The sequence below is a fragment of the Podarcis pityusensis genome (genome assembly GCF_964106645.2).
Source record: "Podarcis pityusensis genome assembly, chromosome: 6".
In the NCBI taxonomy this organism is placed as follows: domain Eukaryota; kingdom Metazoa; phylum Chordata; class Lepidosauria; order Squamata; family Lacertidae; genus Podarcis; species Podarcis pityusensis.
This window is the reverse complement of record NC_138030.1, coordinates 80,519,976-80,537,068: the sequence shown is the minus strand read 5'-3', so window position 1 is coordinate 80,537,068 and position 17,093 is coordinate 80,519,976.

Below are 17,093 nucleotides of genomic sequence, written 5' to 3'. Positions count from 1 at the left end.
CAGATGGAATGACGTTCCCTCTCCTGGCCCCCCAGAGCCACTTTTAAGTGGGGGCTGGGGGCATGCAGGGAGAGGAGATCTGTTGCACTGGTGGGACTTGTTAGTTGAATTCAACCCTATATTTTCCTTCAAAGAATTCAGGGCACTGTAGTTTGCCCTTTACAGAGTTACAATTCCCAGCAACTCTTAGCAAACCAGAGGAGCCACTCCACACTCTTTGTACTTGCAGGCAAAAATTTGCAACCCATATTAAAAGAAAATGCCTCTCTGAATTACTTTAACCCGATCACAAGAGACTATCATTGTTTGCCAGTATTTGTAGATGCTTGCCAAATTATTAAATTTAATAAAATACTTCAACTCTTTGGATATGCTTCACATATTATGCGTAGATGAAAATGAAAATGTAAATCTCTTGCAAGTGATTGGTGTGTATAAAGTATAAAGTTGATTGACACACGCTTTCACTTAATGAGGGTAATTACAAAGAACAACAATTCCAAAACACATCTGTTCAATGTAACCGTCTTGTAGAACCATGCAGAATACATTGAGAGCTATCAGAAATGCCAGTTTTGCCACAAATCATGCACAAGCACACTTGTAAGACAAGAAACAGATTAATAAGCATCAACACTTTCCTATAAACACTTGTTGAAGAGAATAAAAGCTGTTCGCACTGAAGGAAATTATTCCAAAGTGGACGCTTTCTCTTGGGGCAGTAACAGCGGGTGTGGTGGGGGGTGGAACAGTGGAAGAAGTACAAATCTCCATGAGTGAGAACTTATAAAAGAATAGTTTTCCTAGCGAAGGACCTAAATACTGGAATTGCAACAACTATTATTCACTTGAACAAACACAATATTTGCTGTGGTAGCTTGTGGTACTCTGAACAAAAATATTACTTTAGCTAACCTGGATGCGGGCATTATTATGTTCTCCTCAAATAGGCCATGTCTTTAAGTTGATACGGTATAGATGTAGCTTTGCGAGGGACTGAGAAAGCTTGCTACGAAAAAAAAACAACACTTGTTGAATGTCTTAGGACTGAACTACACATTACACTGAATTCCAAGCAATCTTCTCCCAAGTCCCCACTTCCTTCTTAATAGGAAGCAGCCATTGGAGACTGGAGATACTATAGTGTAGAGCAGGCACCCCCAACCTTCAACCCTCCAGATGTTTTGGCTTACAATTCCCATGATCCCTAGCTAACAGGACCAGTGGTCAGGGATGATGGGAATTGTAGTCCAAAACATCTGGAGGGCCGAAGGTTGGGGATGCCTGGTGTAGAGGAAGGGTGGTTTTTTAACTGACCCATACTTGCTATAGTCCCTCTCAAAATCACCTCTACTCTATCCCCTTACAATGCAGACCCTCCAAGTGTCCCTATTTTCCAGGGACGTCCCTGATTTAGAAAAACTGTTCCAGTTTCTGATTATTTGATCCTGGAATGTCCCGCTTTTCCTTAGGATGTCCCTATTTTTACTGGAGAAATGTTGGAGGGTATGGAATTATCTAGTCCCTGAACCATCTGAAGGCAATCCTGTATAGGGAAATTTTTAATGTTTAATGTTTTGTTATGTTTTTATATATGTTGGAAGCTGCCCAGAGTGGCTGGGGCAACCCAGTAAGATGTGTGGGGTATAAATAGTAAAATTACCATTGTGGAATGGGACATCCCTATTTTCATCAGAGAAATGTTGGAGGGTGTGGCAATGTTGCTTTTCTCACCGCAGAAGAAAGTGACACAGGAGTTTGTGCAGTTTGGCCCCAAAAACCAGAGAGAGGCAATTTTTCTTTTCGGAACATTGAAGACTATTTGGAAGAGGAACCACTATTCATAGGGTGTGTACATTCATAGTACTTTTGAATAATAATAATAATAATAATAATAATAATAATAATAATTTATTATTTGTACCCCGCCCATCTGGCTGGGTTTCCCCAGCCACTCTGGGCGGCTTCCATAGAAACCAAAAATACTCTAGGAGTTGTGAATCTAGTAAAAAGGAGTTGGTTGGATTTTGTGTTGTTTTAAAAACCCACAGACCCTAAGGTTGCACTCCTAGGCACAGTTACTTGGAAGTAAGGCATACTAAATTCAAGCATAAACATGTGTACCATTGTGCTGCACATCAGTTAAAGAAAAGAATATATTTCTATCCTGTTTCAACAACATTCATAAGAAACATGAGATAATTTTCCAATACACACACACACACACACACACACACACACACAAAACAACAAAATTGTAAATAATTTCATGAACTTTCTTAACCATGTCCAAAGTGTAGGTGTTTTTATTCAAATGCTGTTTAAGATTCAGGGTCATGTTTATAATAGCAAAGGGGCATGGAATTATAGCCAGTCAGTCATATGATCTCAGACAAGTCATTAATGTAATATGACTTTGTTTGCTTTTATATGACAGAAGACATTACAAGACATGGCTGACACATGGTAGTATCGTTGAATAAATAAATAGCTTGATTTTGAAATACAAAGGTTCTTAGATATGTTTTGTAGAGCAATGTTCTTTTTTATATTTCTTTAAAGCCAAAGATTTATTCGCTTGTTTGATGCAGAAATAGTTTTCCATCAAATCTGTCGTGCTGAGCTACAAATAACCAAAGTAGGGTTTGTCATATATAAGTGTTAGCATACGCTACGGAAAAGCCAACAAGCAATCTTCCTTGAAATATATACATACACACAGAGACACTTACACACTCACTTATATTTTCTGACACTGCCCCTTATACAGCAGCAAAAATATGTGGTGAACGACTGGGCATCAGCTTGTACGCAATCTGAATTAGGTTGAGTGTGAGGGAGATCTTTGTATCATTTGATTAAAATCTTAAGGTGCGACATGGACAAAACGAAGCTCTAGAAATCAAGTTCCATTAATTTAGAAGGAAAAAATGTAGGGATATGCCTAGCTTTCCCACTGATATCAATGGAATATCAAAGGGGTTAACTATGAATGGATCATGTCCTCAACTTTGAATAACTCATGGGCAGGAATCTAAAGAGCAATTTATTGTGCCCAGAAGCTTGGCTGATTCATGAGCTTTTTTTAGTTTCTTCCCTTTGAATAAATCATCACCCGCTCCATCTCCCACCATGCAATAGAACAGTCTGCTTTTGAAAGACCCCAGTCCCATCAGTTTCAAAAGCAGTTTGTTATGTATTTTTGGGAGAGGGGCACTTTTTGACAAAGATAACTTTACTAGTTGCTTGCTCTTTGGATTCCAACCTGACTTTTTAGAGAAGCACCCATTAAGATAAATGCTGGCAGTGATGAAGATTCATGCTTACTTTAAATCGTTTAAAAATAAATAAATACTAATGCAGTATAATTATACAAATTCACCATAATTTGCATTTTACAAGCTCTTTGATATTTACCATAATATTGAACTGCGATACATCATATGCTCGTATATGACTGAGTTTCAGAGCAAATGACTCTGAAATGAGGTGGTTCATTACTCATGTTTATACTTTGGAGTTATAATTTCCACCAAGCTTTCCAAATCCCTCACAAGCTCACAACTCACCTGTTCCTTGAAGAAATTTGGCATTAGGGTAGGAAAGGCAGGTCCGAGATTTCAAAATAAAAAGTAATCATAAACATTCTGTTGTATAAGCCTAAGCAGTTCTTTGGATTGCCTTATTTCTTACATCTATACAGGGCCACTTACAGATGGGTTCAAGAGATTCATCTATACCAGGTCTCTAGCACATATAGAACAAAAAGTATGAGGCCAAATGCACAGGTGCTGTTCAAATTTCTTTGCAAGCATGATCTCTCAGTGTTTTAGTCAATGGTTGAAGTTAGAGCTGGGATTGGAGAGTCATATAAGCTCAAGGGAAGACCTAAAAACAGCTTCAAAATAATCCAGGAAGTTTTGGGTCTTCCATGGTGTGTGTATCATCTTACTTTTTCCTCTCTAGATTAAGACAGTGGAGAAGGACTTCCTGGCTCATTTTGAAGTTGTTTGTTTTGTTTTGGTCTTCTCTGGTAAAGAAGTGATTGTTGCTAAATGAAAGTAATTAAGAAATCCAGACACTGTGTCCAACTAAGCCCTACCAACCCCCATGGAAATCAATGAGCACAACTAATTTAAACATATCAGTTTCATTGGGTCTGCTCTGAATAGTTGGATACAGCGTAGTCATGTCTGGACAGTAGTATGCCCACCCAAAAGCAAAAGGTAGCAGGAAATGCAGGAATTTGTGTTCTTTCTAACTCAACAGAATGGGTATTTAGTGAGTAGAAACATAAGAGTGCTGTGTTCTTACAAGTGGCTGTACCGACCTCAGTAGGACAGTTATAAACAAAATTAAGCATCATGCTGAATTGAGCCATTCTCCCTTTGCACCATAACTTTTGCTATTGTCCTTTGGCACTCACCTTATGACGCTGCCTCACAGATTGAACACCGCTTACTTTCACATTACATCTAGCTACATTTAAAATCATTATATTTTCTATCCCCAACATTTCTCCCCGTTTTTTCAGTGTAGGCAGTTCACATGTTCAGCTGCAAGTCACTTAAGCATTTTTTCCCCAGTGATATGCATATATTATACTATATATCGGATCCAATAGAGATGATCAACACCTGTCTTCTGGACCTCTGCCTTTCACAAAACCACTCCAATAGAACTTAATCCTCTGGGTCCTATCACCCTCTGTTCACTCTGTTTCTGCAGGGAGGAATTGCCACTAGCAATATTCTTACCCATACCAAATATGTAAGCCTGCAGCAAATTTCCAAAGAACCAGCTGTTTCTGGGGTATCTTGGCATCTGATTAAATGATTTGAGGGGGTGGGGGGAATCCAGAGGGGAAGAGGTACTTTAAAGGCTGCCGGAGAGCATGATAGGGTTAGAAGAAGAGTGAAGAGGCACAGCTGTGACAGCTGAAAGCAGGATAAGCCGCCACTGATCTGTTTCCCTGCTTATCACAACACCCATTAATCAATTCCAATCTCAGCAGGCCCACCAAGTCAACCACCCTCCAACTCTCAAAAAACTGACTGCTCAGCCTTGTAATCCACTTGAAAAACTGTTCATCTGAGGAAATGGCAGAGGAACTGTTGCCCACTAGCAGTAGAAGTATCAATGTGATACTTAGGTTTTGTTTTGTTTTTGTTTTGTTTATAAAACACATTCACAAGTTTCTACCTTGCAGGACGCTTTCGTCCCTCTTTGCAAAACGTCTTGTTTGATTTTCACACAAGTGGCGCTTGTCTAACTTTCTTGTACGTGTTCCTACAGACTTTTCATTGTAGGCAGCCCAAATCCCATCTGTTTACTGTGACTAAATTACAAGCTAACCTTTACCCTAGCCAGAATGAAGAGAGTCATTAAAAATATATCCTAGGGGTATGTAAGGAAATTAATTAAGACTCTGGGATCAAGCTATGAAAATAATATCACAAAAATATGCCGGCGATTACACACGGAGCAATGTCAGCCCAGCTGAAATTGAATATACTGAATAATGGACTGCAGACAATAGCTTTTTTCAGATGTGTTCAAGGTGGTATGTCAGAGGTACTGCTGCTTGCAATGCAGGAGTGATGAACTAATGGCCCGTGGACTAGAACCAACCCACAAGACCTTCCAGAGTTGTCCATCAGCCTTATCACGGGTTGTTGTTTTGTGAGATCAGCAGCAACATTACAAATAAAAAGATTCCAGCTGGGGTGGGTATCAGTGCCTGGCACTAGTTGTAACATTTGCAGCACAGCAGCAGTGCTGGGCAGCTCAGAGTGCAGCTCAAACAGTATCAGCGCAAGCACTCATCGACTTCCATCCTTCTTGGCAGTGTTTCTCAGGGCACTTCCAGGAGGAAGCTTAGAGAACAGCAGAGGAGCATCACCCACTTTTAGACATGATTAGAGAGCTGTACATCTCCCCTTTTGCAGCTCAGGGTTAACGGGTTTGAACCCCAGAACCTGATTTCTCTATCAGATGTTCTCTGTTAGAACTTTGAGGAGGGGAGGTATAATTTGCTCTGGTGATCTGCTGCTCTCCTCTCCTGCTCTCCTCCACTTCCAAACTGATCCGGTGTGCAGCCTGAGAGAGAGAGAGAGAGAGAGAGAGAGAGAGAGAGAGAGAGAGAATCTGTGTTCATACATATGCGTATATGTATGTTCGCCCATGTCTAGTGAGTGTGTTTTGTATATGTTAATATGCATGTGATGTCCCCTTGCCTACATGGTTTGTGGTCCAGGTGAGAGTACCTGGGGTGTATTTGCATGCATGTATATCTGTGTGTGGTCATGCACACAATGGCCACAGCCACTGGTGGCATGCCCCATGCTTGGAGGACTATCAAAGAGGAAATGCAGCCAAAAAAAGATTCCCCATCCTCTACTGTACTGTGTAGATTAATTACACTACATACTTAACAAGCAGCCAAAAATAATATTTGAAAGTGAACAGTAAGTTACAAGAACATAGGTCCCATAACTTTAAAATATATAGTCTTTCTTCGGAATGCTATTCAGTGTTGTTGTTTTTAATTACATAATTAAAGATCTAGCTTAAAACATAATTTCAGAATAATTATCCAGTTAACTGCCTGTTTATTAGCCCAGTCATCATTCCTTACTTGCACATTTATATTTATAGCTCTTTTTTTAGGTAAGGGGCTGAGGAAGAACAAACGCATTTGGACAGCATTATCCTTTCTCAAGAGTTGGATTCATGTAGTGACAATTATGGGACATTACTCATTCCTCAGAATTGTTCTTCAAGCACTTTGTAAAGATAGTATTGCAAATTCATGCTGCTTTTAGTGCTTTGTAACATGCTTTATTAGGTAATTTATGCACTAGATTCTTGCTTCCATGCCACCAACTCAGCTGACATTTAGAAGAATGAATAAGGACTCCAACACACTGCTCAGTCATAGGTCAGTCACATTTGTATCACTTACACTGGTATTACATTCCTCATAAAAACCATAGAAGCCCCACCTGTGTCTTGGTGAATTTTAGGGCTGCTAACGCGTGCAAAGTTCATATCTAGACCACAAGCTCTGTGGGGCAAAAGCCTCTATTTTTGGCTTTTTCACTTACATCAGTCCAGCACTGTGGTTGGGATCCCAAGTACAACTATTTCCATCTTCCCAAAGCAGCTTTTGTCTTCTATTTTCTGAACAGCAGCTCTCCTCTTGATTCTATCACTTGGCAAACATCTTTTGAAACCGAGGGAGCATCTCAAGCAGATTTCATGGCATGGCACAATCTCTTGTTCAAAGAAGAAGTAAAAACCCATTGGGCATCATCACCATCACTTTCCTATCAACTTTCAATATTTCGGAGATGGGTGGGGGTTGGGAGAATAATTTTTGGTTAAGAACATCCTCATTTGCTTGATACTCACTGTGTCCATATTGAAATGGACTGGTGCATACTTCAGTGCAAATTGTGGTGGGCATCACTTCTAAAGCAGGCAGTTTTTGCACATTACTAGTTGTTCACAAGTACAGTTGGATCAGGGAGCCGTGAAATTCAATGCTAGTAGTGCTCACTTGAAGATCTTTATGTGACCCTTTTTGCACTGGCAATTTTCCAACCCACCTCCTTCACCTTTATCAGGCTGTTTGTGCACATGTATATCTTTCCACTTTTTCACCAGAGATCGCTCCCAACTTTATCTGGATTTAGCTATTCATCTTATACTTTAGTGCTGTATCAGAAAAGGTATTATAAAAGACTATTGCCCCTTTGAGATTTCTATATTGCTATAAGGGTGAGTGGAAAAGGAAATCAAAAGCGGACTGATCAGTGGGGGTGCTACATTTTCAGTTAAAAGACTTGAAAGAACAGAAATGGTAACAGATTTTAATTATTTACTTATAAACATTTGTTATTGTCAAACATAAGACTTAACCTGATTCTTATTAAAAATTGCTTTCCACCTGTTGTAGAGTAGGTGCATCACCCATATGGAAATACCTAAGATTTACATTGAAACTTGAATAAATTACCCACAGACTTATTACTTATCTTATTACTAACTTTAGTTTACCCCCACATTAAATTGCAAATGCCCAACCTCTCTTCAAAGTCCATCAAGACATCAAGATCCTCTCCCCTTTCTAGAGATTATGTGAAATCCACCCAAATTTCAACATCTTTTTAAATATGCTTTTTATTAGTTTTATTACTTAACAAACACACACAAGAAATTAACAAAAATTATAAATAACAAAAAACAAAAAAAATCCACCCATCTATAAATCCATACATTCTTGCAAAAGAACTTATGCCACCATGTTCTTAATTCCCAATCCTTATCTTCCCCAATAGACTTCCGTCTTCCTCAAAGCGAGTCTGTCTTATCTGTTTAATAAACTGCTTCTTTAATCATTTTGCCATTTCTTCTGTTATCTGAATACTATACTTATAATCCATATTGTGGTTTGCAAAAATTACCGGTAATCAAAGCATGTCCAGGTTTAAACTTGAGGGCACTGGGTTTTTTAAATATTTTTTTATAAATTTCCCACTCCTTTTTGAACTTTCGGTTTGGCTGTCTCCTAACTGTCTCTGTCATTTTTGCCAGTTGGAGATATTCAAATAATTTATCCTGCTATTCCTCTTTTCTTGGTACTAATTCTCCTTTCCAATTTCTGGCAATTAATATTCTTGCTGTTGTTGTAGCATATAAGAATATTCTCTTTTTTTTTCATTTGAAATATCTGAATCTAAAATGTCTAAGAGGAAGGCTTCTGGCTTCTTTATGAAAGTTTGCTTAAACATTTTTTTTCAATTCCTCATATATAATATCCCAAAAATTCTTAATTTTTTTGCAACCCCGCCACATATGAAAGTGTCCCTTCTGCCTGTTTACACCTCCAGCACATATTAGATCTCGTTTTATACATTTTGGATAGTTTGCTGGGAGTTATATACCACCTGTAAAACATCTTCAAAAGATTTTCCTTTAGTGTATAACAGGCCGTTTATACACTATACAAAGGGACGCAGGTGGCGCTGTGGGTAAAACCTCAGTGCCTAGGACTTGCTGATCGTAAGGTCGGTGGTTCGAATCCCCGCGGTGGGGTGAGCTCCCGTCTTTCAGTCCCAGTCCTGCCCACCTAGCAGTTCGAAAGCACCCCTAAGTGCAAGTAGATAAATAGGTACTGCTTTATAGCGGGAAGGTAAACGGCGTTTCCGTGTGCTGCGCTGGTGCTGGCTCGCCAGTTGCAGCTTCGTCACGCTGGCCACGTGACCCGGAAGTGTCTTCGGACGGCGCTGGCTCCCGGCCTCTTGAGCGAGATGAGCGCGCAATCCTAGAGTCGGTCATGACTGGCCCGTATGGGCAGGGGTACCTTTACCTATAACAGGCCGTAAATTTCTATTCTTTATTCCATGATCTTTCCCATGCTGATAGTTGGATATTTTTACCAAAATCTTTACCAAATTTCAACATCTTACAGCTCTTTACATACAAAATAGCCACATCTCTCCTATACTAAAGAGGCTCCTCATGAGGCCGGAGGAACTTTGCCCAGCTACTGTTTTATTGATTTAATGCTGTACACCGCTTTGAGGTTTTTATTAAAAATATTAAGCGGTATAGAAATTATAAATAAATAAATAAATATGCCTGTAGACTGTATTGCCATTGCAGGAGCGAAGACAAATATGTAGGTCTTTCCCACCTCATTGATAATTCTTAGGGGAAAGATGAAGTTCCGTGGCTAAGCAATTACACTGGCTGTGCCACTGTCTAAGCAAAACGTTGGTGGAATGTGGCATTTGTCATCGAACCATCTTTATTTACAATGTAAAGCATGGATAGGATAAGAGGAGATTAAGGGCAGACTAAGAGGAGATATGATTGCCATCTTCAGATATCTAGGGTTGTCACATGGAAAACGGAGCAAGCTTGTTTTCTCCTGCTCTGGAGGCTACGACCCAAAGCCATGGATTCAATTCACAAGAAGAGAGATTCCGACTAAACATCAGGAAGAACTTTCTGATGGCAAGAGCTATGGAACAGATTCCCTCGGAAGGTGGTGGACTGTCCTTTCTTGGAGGTTTTTAAGAAGAGGTTGGACAGCCATCTTTTATGGAAGCTTTAGTTGAGATTCCTCCAGTGCAGGGTGTTGGACTAGATGGCCTTTAGGGTCCCTTCCAACTCTACAATTCTTTGATTTTATAGGGAACCTATCACCCTCCAGATGTTGACTACAGCTCCTATCAACTCTTGACTGCTGGCCATGCTGGCTGGGGCTGCTGGAAGTTGGAGTCCAACAACATCTGATGGACAAGAGTTTCCCCATCCATAGCATAAAGCTTCTGACACACTACAGCTGTGTCTTCTATTGCTGCTCCGCATGTATCATACCCCTCTGCATGAAGTTTCATCCTTCCTGGCCCATTGCTATAAGCATTAAATAAAAGCCTAGTATTTCATATAATACGGACGCAGGTGGCGTTGTGGGTTAAACCACAGAGCCTAGGGCTTGCCGATCGGAAGGTTGGTGGTTCGAATCCCCATGACGGGGTGAGCTCCCATTGTTCGGTCCCTGCTCCTGCCAACCTAGCAGTTCAAAAGCACGCAGTACAAGTATATAAATAGGTACTGCTCCGGTGGGAAGGTAAACAGTGTTTCCGTGTGCTGCTCTGGTTCGCCAGAAGCAGCTTCGTCATGCTGGCCACATGACCCGGAAGCTGTACGCTGGCTCCCTTGGCCAGTAAAGCGAGATGAGCGCCGCAACCCCAGAGTTGTCCACGACTGGACCTAACGGTCAGGGGTCCCTTTACCATTTACCTTTATTTCACATAATGATGAAGTGGGTTGGCTGTCTTAAAGGGAAACCTAACCAGCAGAACCAAGGGAAAGAAACAGTGCTCTTCCTACATCTGTCAGTAGTTTTATGGGTATTTTAGCCAACCTAAAGTCAGAACAAACCATGTGCCTGTTGCCAGATTCCTGCAATCAGCACATTATATTATGACCTTATGGGAAGGTCATGCTAATATTGTTTGAGAGCAAGTATTCCAAGACAAAGACCCTGGATATGTGGCTAGGGCTGCTTGAAAGAATGAACACACAGTACAAGTGTGTGTGTGTGTGTGTGTGTGTGTGTGTGTGTGTGTGTAGCCAGGCATTTAGAGATACAGTCATTAGACCATTTTGTTAACATAAAAGCAGGTCTTCAAACCAGTTTTTGACCTATCTCCACAAGTGCTAATGGGCCATGATACCACTCGCTAGCTCCAAGACAGCTACAGTTGTATAAACCACATACTCACACCCTGTTATAATACGGGGATGAACATTAGCATTTGCATTGCAACAAGATATGAACTTCGCCCCCATCCACACCTGAAAACTGCGCAAATTGCCTTATTGTGAGCGAGAGTGCTTCCCTAGCTGTACACTTTAGGCTTATGTCTCCCCAGACCATTGGCAGACATATTGGTTCTTACGATACTCCCAACTGGACAAGTAAGCTTACAGTTGCATCAGTATTAAACTTCAGGGAACATTTTGTCATGAGACTTGTCAGCCAAAATTGTGGCTCACCTACAAAAGAGGACATGCTGTCTTCAGCTATTTTGGCATGGAAAATTAGTGCTCAGAAGGACGTTCTCTAGGACACAAGTCAGTTTGCAATTTGGAAAGATTAATCAAAATGGGGAGAAACATCATCCACACTCCAGTAATAAATTCTGTACAAATCATTGACCTGTTAAAACTAAAACTTTTGTGAGCAGTACACCATACACCACGATGAAAGAAGTATCAATAGGGTGGCCTTTGATGAAGGCAGCTCCAGATGCTGCCAACAGTTGCCCCACTTCTGGAGTTGCTCCTCTGTAGAAACATCTGCATCTTTTAGATTTTTCTTATACACATTAACAGGTGGTAACAGGTAATTTGGCCTTTCGATAGATGGTCCTATGTAGTTTGATTTTCTGAAGTTAACAGGCTGGATGGCATCTTTGATGTAGGGTGTGACATATCCTTATTTGTGGATTAATGCAAGTTGCTCACTCACTAAGGCCAGAAATGTATTTTGCTTTCAGAGCTAGTCCACGTTAAGAGAATGTAGATGTATTTGTGTTGAGACATTTGGAAACACCAAGATTAATAACACAATTACGATGTAAATTTCATTGGTTAGACGGTTATGGGGGTGAATGGTGCTTTAATTAAACAGATGAAGTATTAGGTGCAAATGCTCCATTTCCTGATAGAGAAATCCCCCCTTGCTGTTTTTCTAATTCTCAACAGATATGATCATGAATAACCCACACATTTAGCATGATCTCCCAAATAGGCAAAAAATCATAGGCGGTGCTTATTCTCCATTGGGAAGAAAGCTACATTGAGGCAATACTTTTCTTCGGACTAAGCAAAGTGTTGTAAAGCCATAGTAAGAAAAACTAAGTGTGTGTGTGTGTGTGTGTAGAGCCTTGTGCTTTACTTGGTGTTGGAGATGGCTCTGAGTAACTCCTAGCTTTGGTGGCTCAGGAACTGCAGGGCTTTGGTTTTAAATGACGATCCTATTTAAAACAGCTCTGTCGGACTGTAGTTTGTAAACAACTCATTTTCCTTTACTACAGATTAGAGGTGGTAAAACCTAAGTTGGCCTAAAGAGGTTACCACTGGAATGAGGACATCGGTCCTATATACTAAAGCATTTCTGTACAAATTAAAAAGAGCACAGTCCACTGAGAGAGAAGTTCTTGTGTGCAAAGCCTATCAAAAAGTATGGGAACTCTGCAAGAGCACCATAGTTATTTTGCACAACCGCCACTTATTTCAGTGGAGATAGCACCCTAAACAGGAGAAATACAAACATTTTCTCATCTGTATATATCTACATCAGAGTAGATGATTCTGGGACATATGGGAAAATAGCATTACCTAGTATAATCTCAGGAAAGGGCTATTTCTGCTGAATATGTAATTTGGGGGGGTTATATTTGGGATTTAATTTTTATTCAGAAACTCCTCTGGAATATGTTGGGGGAAAGGATGAGAACTGGTAATTTTCACACCTTGGATGGTATTCAACAGTCCTTAAAAGTCCTACAGATTGTAATACCATTGTGAAACACTTCCATCTAGTGGAAGATGAGGAAACTGCATGCTACTGAAATAAGGCAGAATATTAAAAATTGTACTTGCATTTCCACCCCACCCCACCCCACCCCACCCCCAAAAAACCGCAACTTACTTTATAAACACACAACATCATGCTAGACTACTCTCCACTCCCCCCCCGAGATGTTTTTGTGCGCTCCATGAAATCCAATTAGAATTTTTTTGTGCTTGTTGAACCCATCTCTAAATTATTGAAAGCAAAGTGACATTCTAAGATAAGCAAATTACTTATCCATTGTCTTCAATATACAAATTCAAATTGACTATGTATATTTTTACGCCAATCTATTTTTATTTAATATTTGGGCCCCATTTCTGGCTCCTGCAATCTTGATACTGTACAGCTGATTTTGATAAATATTGTACAGACACCGCAAGCAGTTTGCAGATCTGCAGCTGAGCTGTTTTATCAACCACTGGGAGAAAGAAGTAATGGACAATGTTTGGCCTTCTACCACAATGCACAAGCCATGCTCAGAAGCCCAATTTAAGAGCAGAGAGGCTCAAGTACTAGGCAATTAAAATACCTATGTCCTGTAAAACCCATAAAATTGCCCATCATTGCTGGATTTGGGACCCTTTTTGGCTTATGCAGAAGATACTCTTGTTGGTGGATGAAGCTGTAAGCTATAGTCAATACCGTGCAATTATCGTTAAAGAAACATAACCATCGAGTGGTTCTACATTAATTACAAGTACCAGTTTTTAAATTTAAAAATGCTCGTGCTAGGCTTGCCAAAAAGGAAATGGATTTTACTTCAAAATGACTTGAAATAAAAGCAGATGAATGCTTTCCCCTTGAATGTATAAGCATTAAAACAAATACATGACATCACTATCCTTGCATTTCCCAGTAATTTTTTCCAGGATTGAACTTTTGTGGCTGCAAAGTTAATTTTTTAAGGAATACCAGCTGCACTTCAGCATTTTTAAAAAGAAACATAACCAACTAGCCACCCTCAGGCTTGTAAGCACTGAGTAATAATATTACTGTAAAAAGAAGGGTTGCTTTTGCTAATTTTCTGTCATGACTGTTTTAAGACTTTTCTATATTTCCTGCAGCTGAAAAAAAATATGCTTCTTTTCTTTTATGATCCACAAATAAAAGTGAATGTTAACAAAGTGGGCCTACTGAACCTGAAGCAAAATCAGACCCAAGGTTTAAGGTTTTTAAAGCAAATCAGAATTCAACCCAAACCTCCATTATAACAAATCTGAGCAAGTTCTCAAATAGTTGGTTCATCAGGTGCTCAGATTTTGGGGGAGGCAGCAAGAAATGGCCCCCAGCTGTTCACACTGTAGAGAATCAAGCAAAATATACTGCTATCCAAGAAGTCGCCCAAGAAGAGAGCAGAGTTGGAAACAGAAGAATTACTATTGCTCCCAACATTTATATTGGGCTCCGTTACAAACCTTTTTCTCTTAGAGAAAGACAGAGAACTAAACGCACAGAAATTGGTGCCAATTTGGAATTCTCAGAGCCTTATATTTTAATGAATAAACTGAGCATGACTGATTTTTTTCAGTCAGAAAGGTCTGGGTGGTTAAGACCTTGGGTCAATTCACACAATCATTGGCTACAAATCGCATGCACAACAGATGGTAAGGGGCCCATACGCACAATGCGTGCACAACAGCCTGCCTTTGTGAGCAAGAAAGCCTTTGACAGAACCAAATGTAGTTCAGCAACTCTGGCAGCATGTTTGTGTGACATATTTGCATACATATTACAGACATATACATGCACTGTGCAAAACCTGGACAGAGATACGCAGTTAAAATTCGGCTCTTAGCGTTCCAATTACTGTACTATTGTGCAGAAGTTGAGAGGCCTGTATTTTGAATGATTATTTACAATGTAAATGTCTGCAAGGTTTCCTTTCTTTTTGCAGGGGTTTGAAACACTAAAGTATAAATAGCCAACTTAACAGAAATATTTGCTTCTGCCCAGAAAAATGTCTGAACATTGTATCCATAAGTAGATTAGAAAGTGAATAGTACAGTATATAGCCATGTGCTTGTGGCATAACTGTTTTAAGGAGAGTGAAATACCTGTGATTCTCACTCTTACCTGCGGGTGCCATTATTGAACCAAGTGAAGACGGAAGCTGTACATCAGCTATGCATATTGTATTTAGCGTTCTTTGGAGAAAGCAAGAATATGTTCTCACTCTTAATGCTTTTTTTTTTTTTTTAAAAAGAAACCTATATGCAAATTATGAGCTATAGAGCTATATAGTTTCCAGAGGACTCCTAATACAACATTCTTAACAATGCTATAGAAGGAGGTGATTCAAAATAATGGAAATTGAAGAAAATTATTCGAGACACTTACTGAAGCATTTTAAATTGCACTAACTAACCACACAGAACATAAGTAGCTGGAATCCATTTCTTCTCTTAAAAAATGTTTTAGAATCAAGAGTAAAGATCAGGTACAAAGTTCAAAACAGACTCAGTGGTACACTCTAAGCCGGTGTTTCCCAAACAGGGGTCTCCAGCTGCTTTTGGACTACAATTCCCTGATCCCTGACCTCTGTTTCTGCTAGCTAGGGATGATGGGAGTTGTATTCCAACAACAGCTGGAGACACAAGTTTGGGAAACCCTCCTCTAAGCCAGATATCCAGAGAGTCACATTTGAGTGGTCACCTAACGTATCTCTTCAGGTTCCAGGGTGTGGGAGAATTGGCATGAGAAACAAAATAAAAGTTTTTTTGGTGGGGGGTAATTTTGAGAGAACCAAATCTAATTCTGTCTCAGCTGGCAGAAATACTCTGTTAAGAGCCTAACAGGATGTGTCTGTGAAAACTGGCCCATCAAAATACAACATAGATCTGAGGATAAGAACTCGCCTTTGCATCCTCCTAACCTATTATGGAGCAACTATTTCCATAATCCTTTCAAGTTTGAGTGTAACAATGAACATAGCTTGCTTACTCACCGAGGGAAAAGGAACAAGAGTGATAGATTGGGAATGTTTTCAGCAAAATTAGCCGGTGTCGGCATGGAAATTGACTCAGATACACTGACAGGAAAGGTCAGTGTTAGTTCAAGAGGAAAGAAGAGAAAAGGCAAGGCCTATGTCATATATGTAGGAGGAATAAACGAACAGCAGAGTCTGCAAAGCACCACGTTTGGCACTGATGTTAAAAACGGCTATACTATCAGACAAATTCATATTAAAGGGGAGAGGGTTACAGCTCAGGCCTCAATTTCACACACAGCAGAGGTAAGAAGGGCCTTTGTTTACAAGGCTAGATAAAATCTGCTAGATGGCAGCAGGCAAAAAGAACCAATCATTTGACTTTGTGTAATGTGACTTCATGTATTTCATGTTTCTTTTACAAGGCACCTGTAGTCCTGCATTAAGAGTTTTGCTTGTCTTCTGCCAATGCAATGTTATCTACTGGCTTAAAAAAATGTAAGTGCTGAACGTTCAAGAAAGCAGGGGACAAATCCTCTGAAACCTAAAACGTAGCAATTTAATTAAACTCTGCTTGGCGTGCGAGTACATGCAAAAACACTGTATTATAAATAGTTAGTGGCTGGAATCCAAAGAACTATATGTAGTGTACTGCCCAAGGGCTTTTTAGCTTCCCTATTCTGAGGGGGGTAGGAAGAGTCCTGCCCCGTGGCACCCTGAAAAGCAATCCTATGAGGCATGAGGAGCAAGACACAGGAAGCAGGGAACTGTCAACCTGTTACCCTCCACACACACACACACACACACACACAGCAGGTGAGCTCCAATATATGAATATATAGGTTTTTTTAAAACGCTCTAAAAACACATACACTTGAATAGAATAGTTTAATATCACTTTTGTACAGCATTTAAAGCTCAATATATATGGCTCAAGGCAGATACTAGTTTTTTAAAAAGAACCAATAATGTTTAAAGGTACCTTATGCTCTATTTGCAAATCTTTAC